Here is a 16,652-nt window from a genome sequence, read left to right on the forward strand (position 1 = left end):
TATTGCCTAACTGATACCATGTTTTTAGACAAAAGTAAGACTGAACTTTTAATCCAGTTTTAACATTAGTACCTTATGTACTTTACAAAATCACTTCACTTTAAAGTCCACCTGAATGGGCAAAGGCTCTCTGGATAGCCCTTTTCTCCTTCCATTAGGGTCACCAGACATCCTGGGTTTCCAGGGACAGTGCCTGTATTCAGGACACTGTCCCCGGACCAAGTCCATCCCTGGTTTTGTCCCCGGATTGGTTTTAAACAGGGGCTGGGGCAATTTCAAAGACAGTCAGTGCAGAATAAAAAAAGTGAATTACACACCTCCGCTCCTACTAGCTTAGGGGGGTGTAATTTTTCCATTATCTGTGCCTCTTCTGATGATCATGTGCTGGTCGGAGCAGAGGGACTATTTCTTCAGTTTTGGGTGCATGCCCATTCAGCTCCGCAAGCATGTTCTTCTGCCTTGGCTCAAGTCCCGGCCAGCCGCCTGCCTGCTTATTTCCTTGCCTTCCCTGATGGAGTGACCTTCCTCCGCTCCCCACCCAGTAGTAGCCAGGGTCCGTATAGTTGAGACTTGAGAGGCTGTGAGGCGGGCGGCGACGGGTATAGAGAGGCAGCTGAGCTCAGCTTGCGGTGTCCAGCAGCAGGAACAGAGGGGAAGCGGATCCAATTGTGGGGCTGCCAGTGTCTTCAAGGCTTCAACATAGGTGTGTTTTGGGGGTGTCTGTGAACAGACTACATTGCACTTTGTCTCTCTGGCATATTGGTCATAAGTTAACAAAATCAGCACCCAGCAGCCATGTTATGTGACACACTGTGACAGAGCCAGCCAGGGCCATGATAGAGTGCCCGCTGCCTGTGAGTTATCATAATGCTGGTGATCTTAACCAGCTGCCAATTGCCCTATAGCAAATTTACTGCCACAGGGCGGTCGCGCTGTGAAGAATCACGTATATACGTGATCCTGCATTTCTGGGTCCACCGGTACCCGCTGATCGTTCTGTCAGTATGGAAGACATTGATCCTGTGTTCCTGCAAAGCAGGTACAGGGATCTATGCCTTCCATTAGTAAAAGCACCTCCCCACAGTGAGATTACATATGTTAGGTACACATTTAGCCCTTTGATTGCCCCAGATGTTATCCCCTTCCCAGCCAGTGTCATTAGTACAGTGGCAGTGCATATGTTTAGCACTGATCACTGTATTAGTGTCACTGGTTCCCACAAAGTGTCAAAAGTGTCACTTAGTGTCTGATTTGTCCGCCGTAATATCCCGCTAAGAGTCGCTGATTCCTGCCATTACTAGTAAAAAAAAAAATATCCCGGATTTCATTTAAAAAATCTGGTCACCTTACCTTCCATGGATACCTTCACCAGGCTCCAGCAATGTTCCATTAGCTTGCTGGAGCCTTTGAAAATGCCTACGACTTCCAGATATGGGAAAACATTCCTCCTGCAGTACAATGCTCAGCACCTTAACAGTCAGTGACCAGCAAAGATCAGAAAGTTTTTTGATAGTATTCAGGACTTTCTTACAGCTACCACATTCAAAACCTGGCTTTCAAAGGAAGGTTTAAATGTGAGTACTAGTACAGGAAGCACAGACAAAGGAAGTGACACAGCACAAGCTTCAGGAAGTACACTCCCTGTAACCCTGTAAGCCCTTTGAATTCTGGTTACAACGAATGATGCAAAACGCAGATTAAGGTATACTGAGTTGCATTTACTGGACAGTATTAGAAGCTCTCTGATTGGGTTTGCTTGTAGTCTGAAATAGATTTCTTAAACTTTAAATGTACATGACGAAAAACATCCGTTTTTCTTCATGCTCAATATGTTCACCGTAAGGGATGAGCGGAGGCGTGTTTCGAGTTTGGATCCCAGTCTGATCCCACCTGAGGTATCCTGCTCTACCTAATAGAAGTGGGCAAACTATTCCCCACAGCCACACATATACAAGGGTTATGTACAGTTATCGAGCGGCTGCGGGATGGGGATGCTCCAGGACCCTGCATTCACTATATCTGGTCTCTCACAGTACACAGAACATGGAAATGCAATAGTTTTATTAACCGATTGCCGACAGCCGCCGTCATTGTACTGCGGCAGGTTGGCATGATCCCGCGAATCGCCGTAGCTGTACGTTGGCTCGTGAACTCGCTTTTGTGGGCAGCGGGGGAGCCAATCAATATGTAAACAAGGCAGATCTCTGTTCTGACAGGGGAGATCACACAGATATGCAGGAAGACAGATCTGTGTGTTTCCCTCGTCACACAGTCCCCCATAGAGTTAGAAAACACAAACAGGGAACATATTTCACCCCTTGATCGCCCCTGTTAACCCCTTCTCTGCCAGTGTCATTAGTACACTAACAGTGCACTTTTTTAGCACTGATTACTGTAATAATGTCACTGGTTCCCAAAAAGTGTCAAACATGTCAGTTAGGTGTGTGATCTGTCTGCCGCAATGTCGCAGTCCCGCTAAAAATCACTGATTGCCACCATTACTAGTAAAAAAAATAAAAAATAAAAATGCCATAAATCTGGCCTTTATTTTGTAGAGGCGATAACTTTTGCGCAAACCAATTAATATACGCTTATTGCGATTTTTTTTTTTACCATAAATATGTAGCAGAATACATATCAGCCTAAACTGATGAATAAATTTGTTTTTTTACATTTTTTTTTAATGTTTTATAGCAGAAAGTAAAAATGTTTTTTTTTTTCAAAATTGTTGTTCTTTTTATGTTTATAGCGCAAAAAATAAAACCACAGAGGTGATCAAATACCACTAAAAGAAAGCTCTATTTGTGGGAAAAAAAAGGACGTAAATTTTGTTTGGGTACAACATCGCACGACTGCGCAATTGTCAGTTAAAGCGACGCAGTGCCGTATCACAAAAAATGGCCTGATCAGAATCCTTCCGGGGCTGAAGTGGTTAAATATAAACTGCTAAAATACCTTTTCACATCGGCATTTAGAGCAGTCTTGCGACTTCTACCAGTATCTGGTAAAGCTTGTAGGAGGCGTTTTCCTTCTATTCTGACTGTCTTATGAGGCTGCATGACCTCGGACCCTCTGTCTGGACAGTGCTGATTGGCCCTGTGCTGATCACATGCACTCTTCCAAGAAAATAAGCAATACAGTTAGCAATATACACCAAACTGAGCATGTGCAGCTTGCCCCCAAAGCTATGTACTCTTGGGAGATGGTTTGGGGACAGTGGAAGAAGAGGAGGATCAGAGAAGACAGGATCAAACAGCCTTTTTACACAATGCAGAGGATTAAACTCCTATGCCATGTACACACGGTCGGACTTTCCAACGTACAATGTGCAATCGGAGCTTGTTGTTGGAAATTCCGACCGTGTGTAGGCTCCATCGGACAGTTTCCATCGGAATTTCCGTCGCACAAAATTTGAGATCTGGTTCTCAAATTTTCCATCAACAAAATCTGTTCGCGCAAATTCCGATCGTGTGTACACAATTCCGTCGTACAAAGTTCCAGGCATGCTCGGAAGGAATCAAGCAGAAGAGCCGCACTGGCTATTGAACTTCATTTTTTTCTGCTCGTCGAACGCGTTGTACATCACCGCGTTCTTGACGTTCGGAAATTCCGACAACTTTGTGTGACCGTGTGTATGCAAGACAAGTTTGAGCCAACATCCGTCGGAAAAAATCCTAGGATTTTGTTGTCGAAATGTCCGACCGTGTGTACAGGGCATTAGGTTCCACAGTGAGTATAACAAGCATGCTTTACTGCACATACAGACTGATTTTTACTGTTGTGGGTTTAGTATCACTTTAAAGCTTCCTCGTACTAAAAAAAAAAAGGATTTTGTCTTTATGTACACTTTGATCTGTTATTTAACCTCCCACATTTCCATTTAGTCTATTTCGATCGTTCATTTTCACCGTTCTGGTGAATTTTTATAATGGTGTATAAACATCTACTCTCTGATAACTCTATTAAAATGAGTTTACATTTTTCTACCTTGAAATACTCCCATCTGTACAATGGATTTGTTAAAAGCATCGTAAAGATTTCTTTATAATGATCGATTACACAATCCATGTAGGTCAGTGTTTACATGGTAAATGCCTTAGGTCTGCAAAAGGTATTCAGTAACATGTTCAGGTAGATGCATTCACAGAGTACACAAAACAAGCCTTCACATGACCGATGCGCTTCACTTTTAATTTTAGAAGAGATTACAAATGTTTTGTTGACAGTGTCTGTCGGGTGATTCATGGTTAGCACTATAGGTGCCCGTGTTAGGAAACCTATTTACCACAATTCTATTGTCAGCTAATTGGAGTCTTCAAATATTGACTGCATATCAACTGTCAATGTGCACTAATTGGAAGATGTAAAGAATAGAATGTTTTATTGATGTCAGATCTGTGAAATGTTATGGCCTCACCACACTAGGCGTCAAAAACGCTGCTTTTAACCACTTCCATACCGGGCCTATTCTGGCACTTCTCTCCTACATGTAAAAATCATCATTTTTTTTTCTAGAAAATTACTCACAACCCCCAAACATTATATATGTTTTTTAGCAGACACCCTAGGGAATAAAATGGCGGTCGTTGCAACTTTTTATGTCACACGGTATTTGCGCAACAATTTTTCATATAAAAAATAACAAAAAAAACAGTAAAGTTAGCCCAATTTTTTTGTATAATGTGAAATATGATGTTACGCCGAGTAAATAGATACCCAACATGTTACGCTTTAAAATTGTGCACACTTGTGGAATGGCTCCAAACTTTGGTACCTAAAAATCTTCATAGGCGACACTTTAATATTTTTTAAGGGTTGTATGTTAAGAGTTACAGAGAAGGTCAAGTGCTAGACTTTTTGCTCTCGCTCTAATGCACTCGGCAATACCTCACATGTGTGGTTTGAACGGCGTGGTACATATGTGGTCCCGTGACGTGTGCATTCGCTTCTGTGTGCGAGCACACAGGACGCTTTAAAAATTAATTTTTTATTTGTTTATTTTATTGTAATTTTTTTTTTTATCACTTTTATTCCTATTACAAAGAATGTAAACATCCCTCGTAATAGGAATGGTGTGTGACAGGTCCTCTTTATGGAGAGATATGGGGTCTAAAAGACCCCACATCTCTCCTCCAGGCTGGAAAACATCAGATGGAAAAAAAAAAAGACAGATCTGATGCTTTCCAGCCGAGATCGCCGCTTTGTTGACATCCGCGGCCCGGACGTGACGTCATAGAGATGACTGGAAATCTCTATGCTATGACTGGAAATCTCTATGCTCTTCACCCGGCGGCGGCGGATTCTTTCTCCAGGTCCCACGATGGCACGGGAGAGCCCGGAGAAGCGGCGGCGGGCCCCCTCCCGTCGCGTGTAAGAATGGGGGGGAGGGTCCCCACCTGTCGCCTGTAAGAACGATCAAGCAGTGAAACTGCCAATATGATCATTCTTACGGTGAATCTCCAGCTTTAAGAGTTATTGATTGATTAATAGATTGGTTGATGTTGTATGGAGTGAGGAAAGAATGAGAAACGCCAGATCACTGGTGAATCATCTTCACCAACACAGAGCAGAAGCAGGCAAACTGCACCAGTTTTTATGAGTAATCTGCTTTGTCTTTCATTCCCAACCAGCAACATATCCATGGTTCATCCCTCAGTGATGGTTCCATTCTTGTAAACGGACAAGCTAATTACTGCTATTGGTTGCCTCACAATTAGGCTTCAGACAATTATCATATATTCTCATCTAATGGGCATGAATGTAATGACCTTACATTCCACATATTTCAGACTAAATGTGTTGAGTAGCAATTAACATATTTCCTAAATTATTTATATAAATTCATTACATCAATTTAGAATTACGAGAAGCATTAATTAATATTTTAATAGCACAGCTATATTGTTTTAGCGGTATGGTATGTTGACATTGTTAAAAAGGGAACTCCAGTAATAAATATACCGCCGATCAGCCATAACCTTATGACCACCCACCATAACCTATTGAAGCATGGACTCTACTTGACCTCATAGAGTATGCTGTGGTATCTGGATCCAAGCTGTTAGTAGCAGATCCTTTAAGTCCTGTAGGTTGTGGGGTGGGTCCTCCATGGATTGCAATTGTTTTTTCAGCACATTCCACAGATTGAGAACTGGAGAATTTTGAGGCCACATCAACACCTCAAACTTGTTGTTTTTTTCTCAAACCATTCTTGAATTCATCAGACCAGTCCACGTTTCTGCTCTGTGGTTCAGTTCTGATGCTTACATGCCCATTGTGGGCACTTTTGGATGTGGATACGGATCAGTATGGGCACCCTTACCAGTCTGTGGATACGCAACACCATACACAACAAACTGCGATGTACTGTGTGTTCTCACACCTTTCTATCTGAACCAGCATTAACTTTTTTAGCAATTTAAAATACAGTAGCCCTTCTTTTGGATCCAACTTGAGAGGCTGCAGTATTGGAGATGCTCTGACCTAGTTGTCCAGCCTTTATTATTCGACCCCTGTCATAGTTGCTCAAATTCTTACACTTTTCCATATTGTTTTGCATTCAACACATAAACACCATGCACCTTAGAAAGCCTTCCTTGATCTCTAGCCAGTGACTTAGTTTAGGAAGTTTGGGGACCCCTGGCCTAAGCAAAAGGCCAGTTTACTGTCCTTCAGGCTATGGGGGAGCTGGACTGTGGCCTGCCAGCTCTTGTGTAAAGAGATGGGGTGAAGTTATCTGCATGCAGTGTCTTTTGTACGATTTACTCAGGGTGGGCTTCTGCCGGCTCACCAGTCCTGATGATACCAAGGCTCAAGGGAATAGGATGTCCCCGAACAGGCTCTTGAAGAATCTGCAACCAGTGAAGGATGTCTGGCCATGCACCTGGTGACACAGAGATTCAGCTGGGTCTGTAACAGTGACGATGAGAGTGAACCCCGATAGTCACTCAACCGACAGGGAGCTGGCAATGATGGATCTGCTTGCAGATGTATACCTCACTCCCTGAAGACTTTCCACGCTGGCCAGAGCGCCGTGCCTGCTCGCATCCCCCAGAGCAGCTGGGTCTCTCTACTCTCAGCTGAAGGCTGTGGTCCCAAGAAGAGCTCCTCCATGGACCAGACTATGTCCTCACCCAGCATTCTTCTCTCTCCAGCTAGCTGGAACTTGTATTCTGCAGCAGCACTGGCTCCATGTAAATCCCAACTCTCCGGACCACAATCCGCTGCTTTTGGTAGGGGTCTCTCTCTCTACGCCTTCAGGAAATTATGTCACAATGTCCAGGCTGAACACTAGAGGGAAACAAACGTAAGGCAGCCCTTGTTAAAGAATGTCCCACAATGACACAGGCAGACTAGCCAGCGCCTGGCTACACATCATTGGTATTACAGGCAGTCCCTGGGTTACAAACAAGGTTTGTTCTTAAATTGAGTCTGTATGTAACATGTACATTTTTTAAGTGTAACGACAGCCAAAAATATTTTTTAAATTTTTTGGATAGCATAGGAAAGGGATAACACCCCTGTAATGTAATATGGAAAAGTTCCCCCAAGAGGTTTTTTTAGCAGCAAAAAGGGAATTGAATTAATAAAAAAAAAAAAAAAAATAGGAGGTAACTGTTTGTAAAATTCTTTTTTTGCCTCTTTATTTCCATATGTTTGATTTCTCTATTTCCACACCCATGTAATGTTTGTTTTGCTGTCTATGACCCTGTTCAAAAGATTTCACCTCACTTTCTGCCCCTGTGAAAATTGGATTTTTATAATTTTGGGTTGTTGTGGAAACAAAGATTGGTAACAAAACTTCAGTAGAGATACCTTTTTTCCCCATGATAACTCGTAGGCTTCATGTACACTGGCAGCTCCTAACTTTGAGTTTAGGAGCTTTTTGCGTTTATTTGCCAAAGCTCCTAAACTCAAATCCATAAAAACCTATGAGTCTTGGTATGCATAGGCTTTTAACAGAGTTTAGGAGCTGCTGTGTTTAGGTGAGGTTAAACCTCCTTCTCCTGAACGTGGAAGAATCGCATCCAGGATTGGAATGTTTTGACCGCTGGAAACCGCACAACACAGCAAAAACTTGCTTTGCGTTTGACGCAGTCAAGAGCTGCCTTACAGAAGCCTTACAGGAATGAATTTTCCTTCCTAATGGAAGATTTCTTCTCACTTCTTGTTGTCTCCCTCTGTTTGTAAGTATAAGTTGTATGTAAGTTGGATGTTTGTAACTCAGTAACTCCCTGTAGTGGAAGGAATGGTGCCCCATTGTTGCTATCAGGGGAAGGATTTGTGTTTTATTGTTGGTATCAGGGAAGCAATAGTGCCCCATCCTTGGTGTCAGTGGTGGATTTATGCCCCGTTGTTGATGTCACTTGGAGGAATAGTTCCCTAAGGGCCATATAAAAGCAAAGGGCCACAGTTTGGAGACCATTTTCCTAGGCTAAAATGATGTCATCAGTATTCTACAGACAGGGAGAAGCATTTCCAACACCAAGACTTACATGATGGAGACGTCTCTGTCCGGGACAAATATTGGTGATCATGGATGATGCCTGAACAATGATGGTGCTGTCCTTCTAAATGGATAATCAGATGTAGGCATTGGCAGGGGAAAACTTTGATGTTGGTGAGAAGTAATAAAAACCTAAAAGTGTTACACATTACTTGCATGCACTTAACAGAGAAATTATATCTGATGCTAGGTCCACTTTTACTGCTGGGTGAAAGCACAACTGCTGGATGTAGTTTTAAAATCTGCATCCATGAGTATGTGGCTTTAACTAGGCTAACCCTAGGTTAAATATAGTGTATAGACTTAAACAGCTTCATGATAATAAAGAATACTGTAAACCTATTTTCATATAACCTCAAACCAAAGGTAAGAGGACCTCAGTTGAAGAGCTTACAAAACACACCGTAGTAGTTTGTGTCTTCCCCAGTAGCTGGCATCGCAGAAGAGCTTCTGTTATTGTACCAGCCCAATGACGCCAGAGTCTTGAGCAGGAATCTGCAGGATGGCAGCCATGTACAAGCAAGATCCTGGCTTGCCTGCCAACTGACCTGGATAACTGTTTTAATTGAATTTAATTAAACAGTGCTGTTGCGGTTGAAGAAAAACACAGTGAGTAAGTGCCCGTGACATGACTACACTAAATCAGCCCGGTGAAACTTCAGTTAAAGTGAACTCCTCATTTGTCTTACCTTTCCTTTACGCTAAGTGGTCACAAGTGTGGGCAAGTTTTGTAGTTCACCTTTGCCAAAAATATGTCTGTAGATAAAAACAAACTGTGCAGCTTTGACTAACATTGAATAATGCATTACATACTTCCCGAAGCCTGACTGAAAACCCACAGAGATGGCATTATTCTGTCCTGCCTTGTTTCTAGGGCATTGCTAAGGCAATCCCAGCTGGTTCAAACCGCCTCACATGCACTCTCTCCCTCCTGTCGCAGTAGTTCTAAACTTAGAAAAACACAACAGGGAAGATAGTGGACCACACTTGTGTGGCAGTTGGAGAGCTGACTCCTGTGATGGTGGAGGTGAGGAGTAGTTACACCTGGTGTGTCTTAGCAGAGTCCTAGCAACAAAGCAAGACGGGATGATGCCATCTCTGGGAGTTTTTCGACCAGGCATTGGGAGGTACGTAAATGGGCTACACCTATCGCAAGTGCATTATCCAACTTTAGTCAAAGCTGCACAGTTTGTTTTTTTATCTGTAGGTGCTCCTTACTGACATAGGCCGATTTTGGAAAGGTGAACTAACCCTTTAACTTCAGTTAAAACTCCATGTCAAAACATGGATCCATTAAAAAGAATTAGAGTGCCAGAAGACTTGAATGAGTCCAGTAGGAGTTTATTTTTGAAGACAAGTTGTTGTAGTGTTACCCCCGAAGGGGCCACTGAAGATTAGACAGGTTGCTTCCTTTTATTGCTAAAAACTTGTTACTGGGGAGGATAATGGGGTATGGGTTTCTTCCAAAGGTCAAAGCACAAATTTTGCAGAGGACACTTTCTCTAGATTATAGCAACACAATTTTTAACTCCCAGTTGTGGACCAGGAGAATATTAGGCACAGAACCAGCAGAAGCACGTCTACAGTAGGCAGTAGTCACACATTGTTTCACTCCCAGCTGTAGACCAAAAGAATATTGAAGCATGAGTAGAAAATGAAAGACTGTAGACTGAAACAGCCTGTTTCCCACAGCTGACGACCACAGGATAGGTTTGGACAGTTATTAAGAGCAGGTTGGAACGGGTTGAGTTCTTGCAGCTGAAGACCACAAGATGGACAGCACACTAGGCCCACTGGAATAGTTTGCAGTGTCCACAGCTAGGGACATAGATAAACTGCAGCCAAAGATATTGGGCTCTACACACGAATCCCAGTAGAGCAAGTCCATGTGCTCAATCCAGGGGAGGGAGTAACCAAATAACAGAGATGATATCATGATTAAGGCTGTTTGAAGCTGAAATGCATTGACATTCTGTGCTGTTTACACCGCTCTACAATAAACTTTAAGCTATACTGTGATTTACTGTGGTGCCAGTTTTCTCCTATACAGGGTAGAGAGTAGTCCAATAGCCAGTCCAAGGAGACTTCAAGGCTAACAGCCAACCTGAAGCACATAACCCCCCTTCCTCTAGGGGAAGATAAAGTCTGAACAGGTTCCAGCCTATTTACCCCCTTTCTAACCACCTACTGGGCATAACTTCTCAGGGATTGACAAGAGGGTAGTAAATATTCAGGTGAGAGATTTGAATGTCTCTCCCTAAACTCTGGAAGCTTCTCAAAAGAGACAAGGGGAAGTAATCAATCTCACTACCCAGGAAACCACAAACAGACAATCAGCTCAAGCTCCTTTGGCTGCAGAGCAAGCAAAACACTAAATGTCCCTATCATACTAGTCTAGGAGGGTGCAACATTCCCCTTTATCTTGAATGCTGGCAATGAAATGCAGGATACACTGCAAGATGCATAGTAAACTGGTGATTTAGGTTGCCAGACTTGCCAGCATTTAAGCCCTGATGAAAGAGAAGTATTGAGCCCCTCAAGCACATTGGTTGTTCACTACTTGTCAAGAAAAATAAACTCACTGGACTAATTTTAAGACTTGTGACGCTCAATCCTTTTTAATGCACTCCATACTACTCCATTGACCACTTGGAAGCCACGGTTGTCAGAGAGCTACTTTCAAAAGTTGGAATCTTTTCTGCTATTTGCATACCCTGGGGCCCAGTGCTCCATAACTCCACCAATATATATCATGTTGAAACCATAGGTCCAGAGAAAGCCAAAGTCATTGGCAGATATTGAGTGCACTTGTCAAATTTGAGATTTGCCCCTCCTCTCCTACTTTCCAAGCATACCTCTTTATGGGATCTTATAGGTGAAAAGTGAGGCTTAGGAGAGACAAGAGAGTGAGGCTAAGCTTGACTTTTTTACAAGAACGTTTTAGCTACCTATGACTTCTGCCTTTTTATATATGCGGTTTTCTTTGAAGATAAATCAGTTTAGTCATCTTTTCATATATAGTAAGTGTAGTTTGAAGAAGTTTTGCTTTAAACGTATTTGCTTTTGTATCCACATTCGACATTGAACATTTGGTCCCATAAGGACAAAACCACCATTGGTAGTTTTATATTTTCTTTGTTTTAAATGTCATCTCCAGATGTCATTGTAGTGGAGTTTAAAACTCCAACACCTCCACCTTTAGTGTTGTCCGAGAAGTGTCTGATCACCAGCATGATCCTGATTGTATAAATAAACCTTTGCGTCACAGGCAGATTTCTAGGATTCATTGGAACAGATGAATTGTTAGCTTTTCGGACCAAACAGCACATTCACACATAAAGTGAGCTTTCAGTTACCTGTTCTTATGGCTGATCTGTTCTTTTCCCTAGTGTTCTACTTTAATTAAAATGTTTTAACCCTGTTCCATGTGAACCAAAGAAACTTGTATGTGAGTAGTTCAGGCTTAGAAGGGGTACTAGTCCTCAGTCCACTGCTGTGAGTGCCGTCTGGGGAAGGAGCTTGTACCGTCTCCAGACTTCAATACGTGGTAAAGTAGATGACCCTGTAGCCACACATCGAAGCAGACCCACTAGTAATGATGTATGGCAACCTCAGACTGGGCTCCAACCAGGCCATGCCCCCATCACATTTTGCTCTGCACCTTGGAGCTTAATCATGATCCCCATGAGTAAACCCTGTTCCCTGCAAGTGCTCACATATTCATCATGTAATGCTCATGTAATCCTTAGATCACTCTAATTGCCCAAGCACTCCCCAATAATAAGCTGAATCAGATTTTTTGTGATTTTTGTCACTAAGGGTCCATTTACAGTTTTGTGATGTGTTAACATGCCTTATATCACAATTGGACCCTTTTTTGCAATACAGTGTAATGCAATGCACTACCATGGATTGAGGCACATTGCAACCCAGGTGTGTTGCCTTAGTTCTTTGAGGTGCCATTTAGAATGAATGGAACCACAACGTAGAAATGCATGTTAGGTATCTTAATGTTTGTTGCAGTAATGATGCCATAACCCTAAGCGGTCCATTTATAAAGTACTGGTATGGCCTTACCATAGCCATACAAATGTACAGGCTTTCACATGACCAGAGGAACCTAGTCATGTGATTCGTCAACGTCATGTGTCTGGTCTCTCCCACAATCATAGAGTTCTCCCTGGTGCTGTAATCCCCCCACTGCAGGCTCCACACTGTGGCTTGTATGTTATGAATGGTCATCAGATAGCGGATAGAATTATAAATGGGCACAAAACAAGCAACATTGTCAGCGCTACTAGTATGCAAGGACCTCAAGACTGGGAATACATGTGCGAGCTCAGAGCAGGCTTCTATTTAATGTTTTTGAAGAGAAATAGGACATCTGCCACTGGCCTTGCTGCCCAGTTCAGATTGGGGAAAACCAATACTGAAAAATTAGGCAAAAGAAGAGGGTGCACCGGCCTACCCCAAGACCTTTTATTGAATAAAACCAAAATCCATTGGTTTTAATTAAGAAGAGGACATAGCCCTTGAAACATGTAAGCTATGCCCCAGTGGATGGACATGTTTTCAGTGTTGGGACTGGACTATGTTACATGCACTTTACTGTGTACCCTTGTGAGTACAATGGACTGTTTTTTTTTCAATAAAGAGTTTTATGGTAATGCAGTAGGCCTTCTTTTTTTTGCTTATATTTCACCACTATAAATGGGCTCCATCCTGCTGCACAATAGTCCTATTAGTGCTATTGATTTTCACTTCTCCATTGCAAGTTGTTTATGAAAAAGTATTTAAAGCAGAACTAAAGTTAAAAACGAAAAAAACTTCAATGTGACAAACAACCCCTTTTCGATAAAATATGGTCCCCTTGGCTTGCCTACTTGTAGGTCCATAATGTATAGTAATATTTATCAAGTCAACTGGCGGGAGGTTCCCAGATGGATTTTCTTTTTTTCCCTTTTCGCACTCCATCTCCTTCTTTTCTTTCCCCTTCACTGTTCTAATGCCATGTACACACGGTCGGACATTTCAGCAACAAAAGTCCGACGGCCTGTCCGGCAGACTTTCGACGGACTTTTGGCTGACTTCCGACGGACTTTCTAACGAACGGACTTGCCTACAAACAATCACACAAAAGCGCAACGGATTCGTACGTGATGGTGCACACCGGACTAAAATAAGGAAGATGATAGCCAGTAGCCAATAGCTGCCCTAGCGTCGGTTTTTGTCCGTCGGACTAGCAAACAGACAAGCAGATTTCTGGGACCGGCGGAGTTACGTCGTAAAGATTTGAAGCATGTTCCAAATCTAAAGTCCGTCAGATTTGCGACTGGAAAAGACTGCTGAAGGTCCGGTGAAGCCCACACACGATCGGATTGTCTGCCAGATTTGGTCCGTCGGCGTCCGTCGGACCAGTCCGGTCGAAAAGTCCGACCATGTGTAAGCTGCATTAGCCAAACTTGGCATTGCAAGTGTGTAGCCCCCCACTTTTTTGTAACCCAGACTTTTCTGGGCATGTTTTGGGGAATTTGAAAGTGCCTAATTATTGCATAATTTGAGTAGGAGGCATTATTGCCACTAATACTATTTCATTAGGATTAAGTTGTTGTAATGCTAGGCTCCCAAGTCCAGTATCTCTCGTATGTATATAGGCTTCATCACGGGGTTAACCGGATGGTGAACCTCCTGCATTTATGTTACTTGAATACTCTAGAAGTAATAAGTAAAAAGTTGATGACTTCCTAAAACTCAGGTTTAATTACGTTAGAGGGCCCCACAGCAGTTCCTATCAAGGTTCTGTAGTCCCCATTAGTTTCTACCTAAAAACTGTATTTGTATGTTTCCCTGATGCATGCTTGGAGCAGATGAGGATTGTTCGATGCTCCAATATACGATCTCCTGTTTTTATCTTACTTGTTTTCTAAAAAAAAAACAATAAACACTATTGAAACAAGAACTAAAAAAAGTTACTTTTCCTTCCTTTACTTCCTGTACTGGAGACTCGAAAGGAAGTAGGAGGAAATCTCTCCAAAGTGATCACCAATGTCCCCTTTGGAAGATTTCTCCCCTCTTTTTTTGTTCCACTGACAGCGGTAGAATTTTGGATTTCTCCTCACTTTCTGTGCCAGTGACCAGTGTGACATATTGATAGAGCGAATGTCCCCAGCAGGACACAGATGGCAATAAAAGCCTGACAGAGGTTCTTACTCTTTGCACACAATTTTTTTTTTAAAAGACTTAAAAGAAAATGAAGAAAAGTGAAAAGAAAAGAAAATGGCATCTTTTGCAGCAGACATTTATCAGCCCGAATTTTGAAAGACGGAACACACCAGTTTTCATAACAATGCTGCTGAAAACCTGCATTTGCATCCATCATCAAGTTTATTAAAAACGAGGAGGTACTGGAAACTCATCATGTCATTCTGGCTTCAGAATCGCCAGCAAGCAGTCTAAGAGCGGCACACCCCAAAATCCTAAAGCATTTTCAATTCCACCCAGGCAAATGAAGCCACTAAAATGTATAGCGGCACGCCTCTCTAATTGTTTTCACCCTTTTGTCTCACGCAGTCCTTTCAATTAATGTCTGTCTGTCAGGAGATAGAACCAGGCTGACCCAGCTGGTGGTTACATAAGCTTGGTGGCCCTGGCATCATAACAAGTCCTTTTAAAGGGGAGCCCCACCTTTACACCATAAACAGAATCAAAAATAGGTTTCCTCACTGATTTTGATATACATCTTATGTAAAAATGGCCTCAGGCTTTTGTATTCTACATAATATTCTATGATCACGAAAATCTTAAAAAAACAAAGGAGATGACCCTTACCTGTTGTTCTAGTCATGGATAGAGATAAATTAGGTGATAATTTCAGGATCACCTGAATAGACTACAATACAGACCTTGATCAGTGATAATGGATAATGAGAAGATGTCATTGTGTTCACAATTGAGAGTATCCAAACACGACTCGATTTCTGGGCTGAACAAGAGAAAATCAAACAACATGGATGGTGGACTCTCCATGGCTGGCTATAGCATTTAGGCAGCCGCTGAATACAGTGGCACTGCCGAACAATGACTGAAGTCACTGTTTAGATGACCATTTTTCACCCATCTCCTTCAAATTTTTTATTCAAATTTTGTTGCGCTTGCTGGTGCTTGCAGGGCCACCCATTGCTCAAATTTTGTCCAATGCCTGCTGAAACGGCCAAAATTCGCTAATAGGATGCCAACCTGTTGTCCTTGTGTCAGCAATGATTTTGAGGGACAATATGATACTATCCCTGTGCTTACAATTAAAGCTGGCCATACACAGGTACATTTTAGTTTATGTGTAGATTCTGAAAAATCGTTCAACAGGGCATTCGATCTTGTCATTATGAAGTCAACTCATTTTGTTCAAAAGCCCTTTAAACTTTGTCAAGACCTGCTACTTGAATGGAATCCCAGACATACCAAACAGGTTTCTTTTCTGCCTAGAACATGCACATTACAATGGTTAGAATTTTGTTTAAAAAAATTTGCCATCTTGCTCCTTTGAAAACAAACAACAATTTGACCCCATTAACTGTTAGAAAATGGAACGAGCATTCCAAATACAATATTTTCTTTTTTTCTTAACAAAACACTGCAGGCGTATGGCCAGCTTAGGACTTTAGTGGAATAAGAAGATACTGCTCCTTTGTTAGCAAGGAAAACTTTGGGGGATAATAAAGGCACAGCTTGACAAATCAGTGGATTCCCTCATCCATGCTAAGGCCCCTTTAACAGATGCAGACTGTTCATTTCATCTGTTCAGTAATGTTTTTTCAAAGAACAAACATTCAAAGTTTACATCAGTTTTTCATCAATTTACATCAGTTAATCATCAGTTCCTCGTCAGTTTTTTTACATCCTCTACCTATGCAAAAACTGATGCAAAAACAGACCATTTGTCCGTTTACATCCTTATTTCGTCCGTTCCAGTTTTTAACAAAACAAAAATAGGGCTTTGATCTGTTTAAAAAAAAAACGGATGTTGGTGGATGTAAACTGATGTACTGTAAATGGAAGATCATCCGTTGACATCCATTTTTCCATAGAGATACATTGATGTTTGTTTTTCATCCGTCAACGGATGGATAAAAAAATGGAAAAATGTGTA

The 16,652-nt window shown here is 42.0% G+C and overlaps 1 protein-coding gene across 2 annotated transcripts in view; it reads left to right on the forward strand.

Annotated features, from left to right (window-relative positions):
- The window catches only part of SLC5A10 (solute carrier family 5 member 10), a 250,214-nt gene that overhangs the window by 189,754 nt on the left and 43,808 nt on the right, over window positions 1–16,652 (forward strand). The window lies entirely within an intron of this gene.

The sequence above is a fragment of the Aquarana catesbeiana genome, linkage group LG06 (assembly GCF_042186555.1).
Source record: "Aquarana catesbeiana isolate 2022-GZ linkage group LG06, ASM4218655v1, whole genome shotgun sequence".
Classification (NCBI taxonomy): Eukaryota; Metazoa; Chordata; class Amphibia; order Anura; family Ranidae; genus Aquarana; species Aquarana catesbeiana.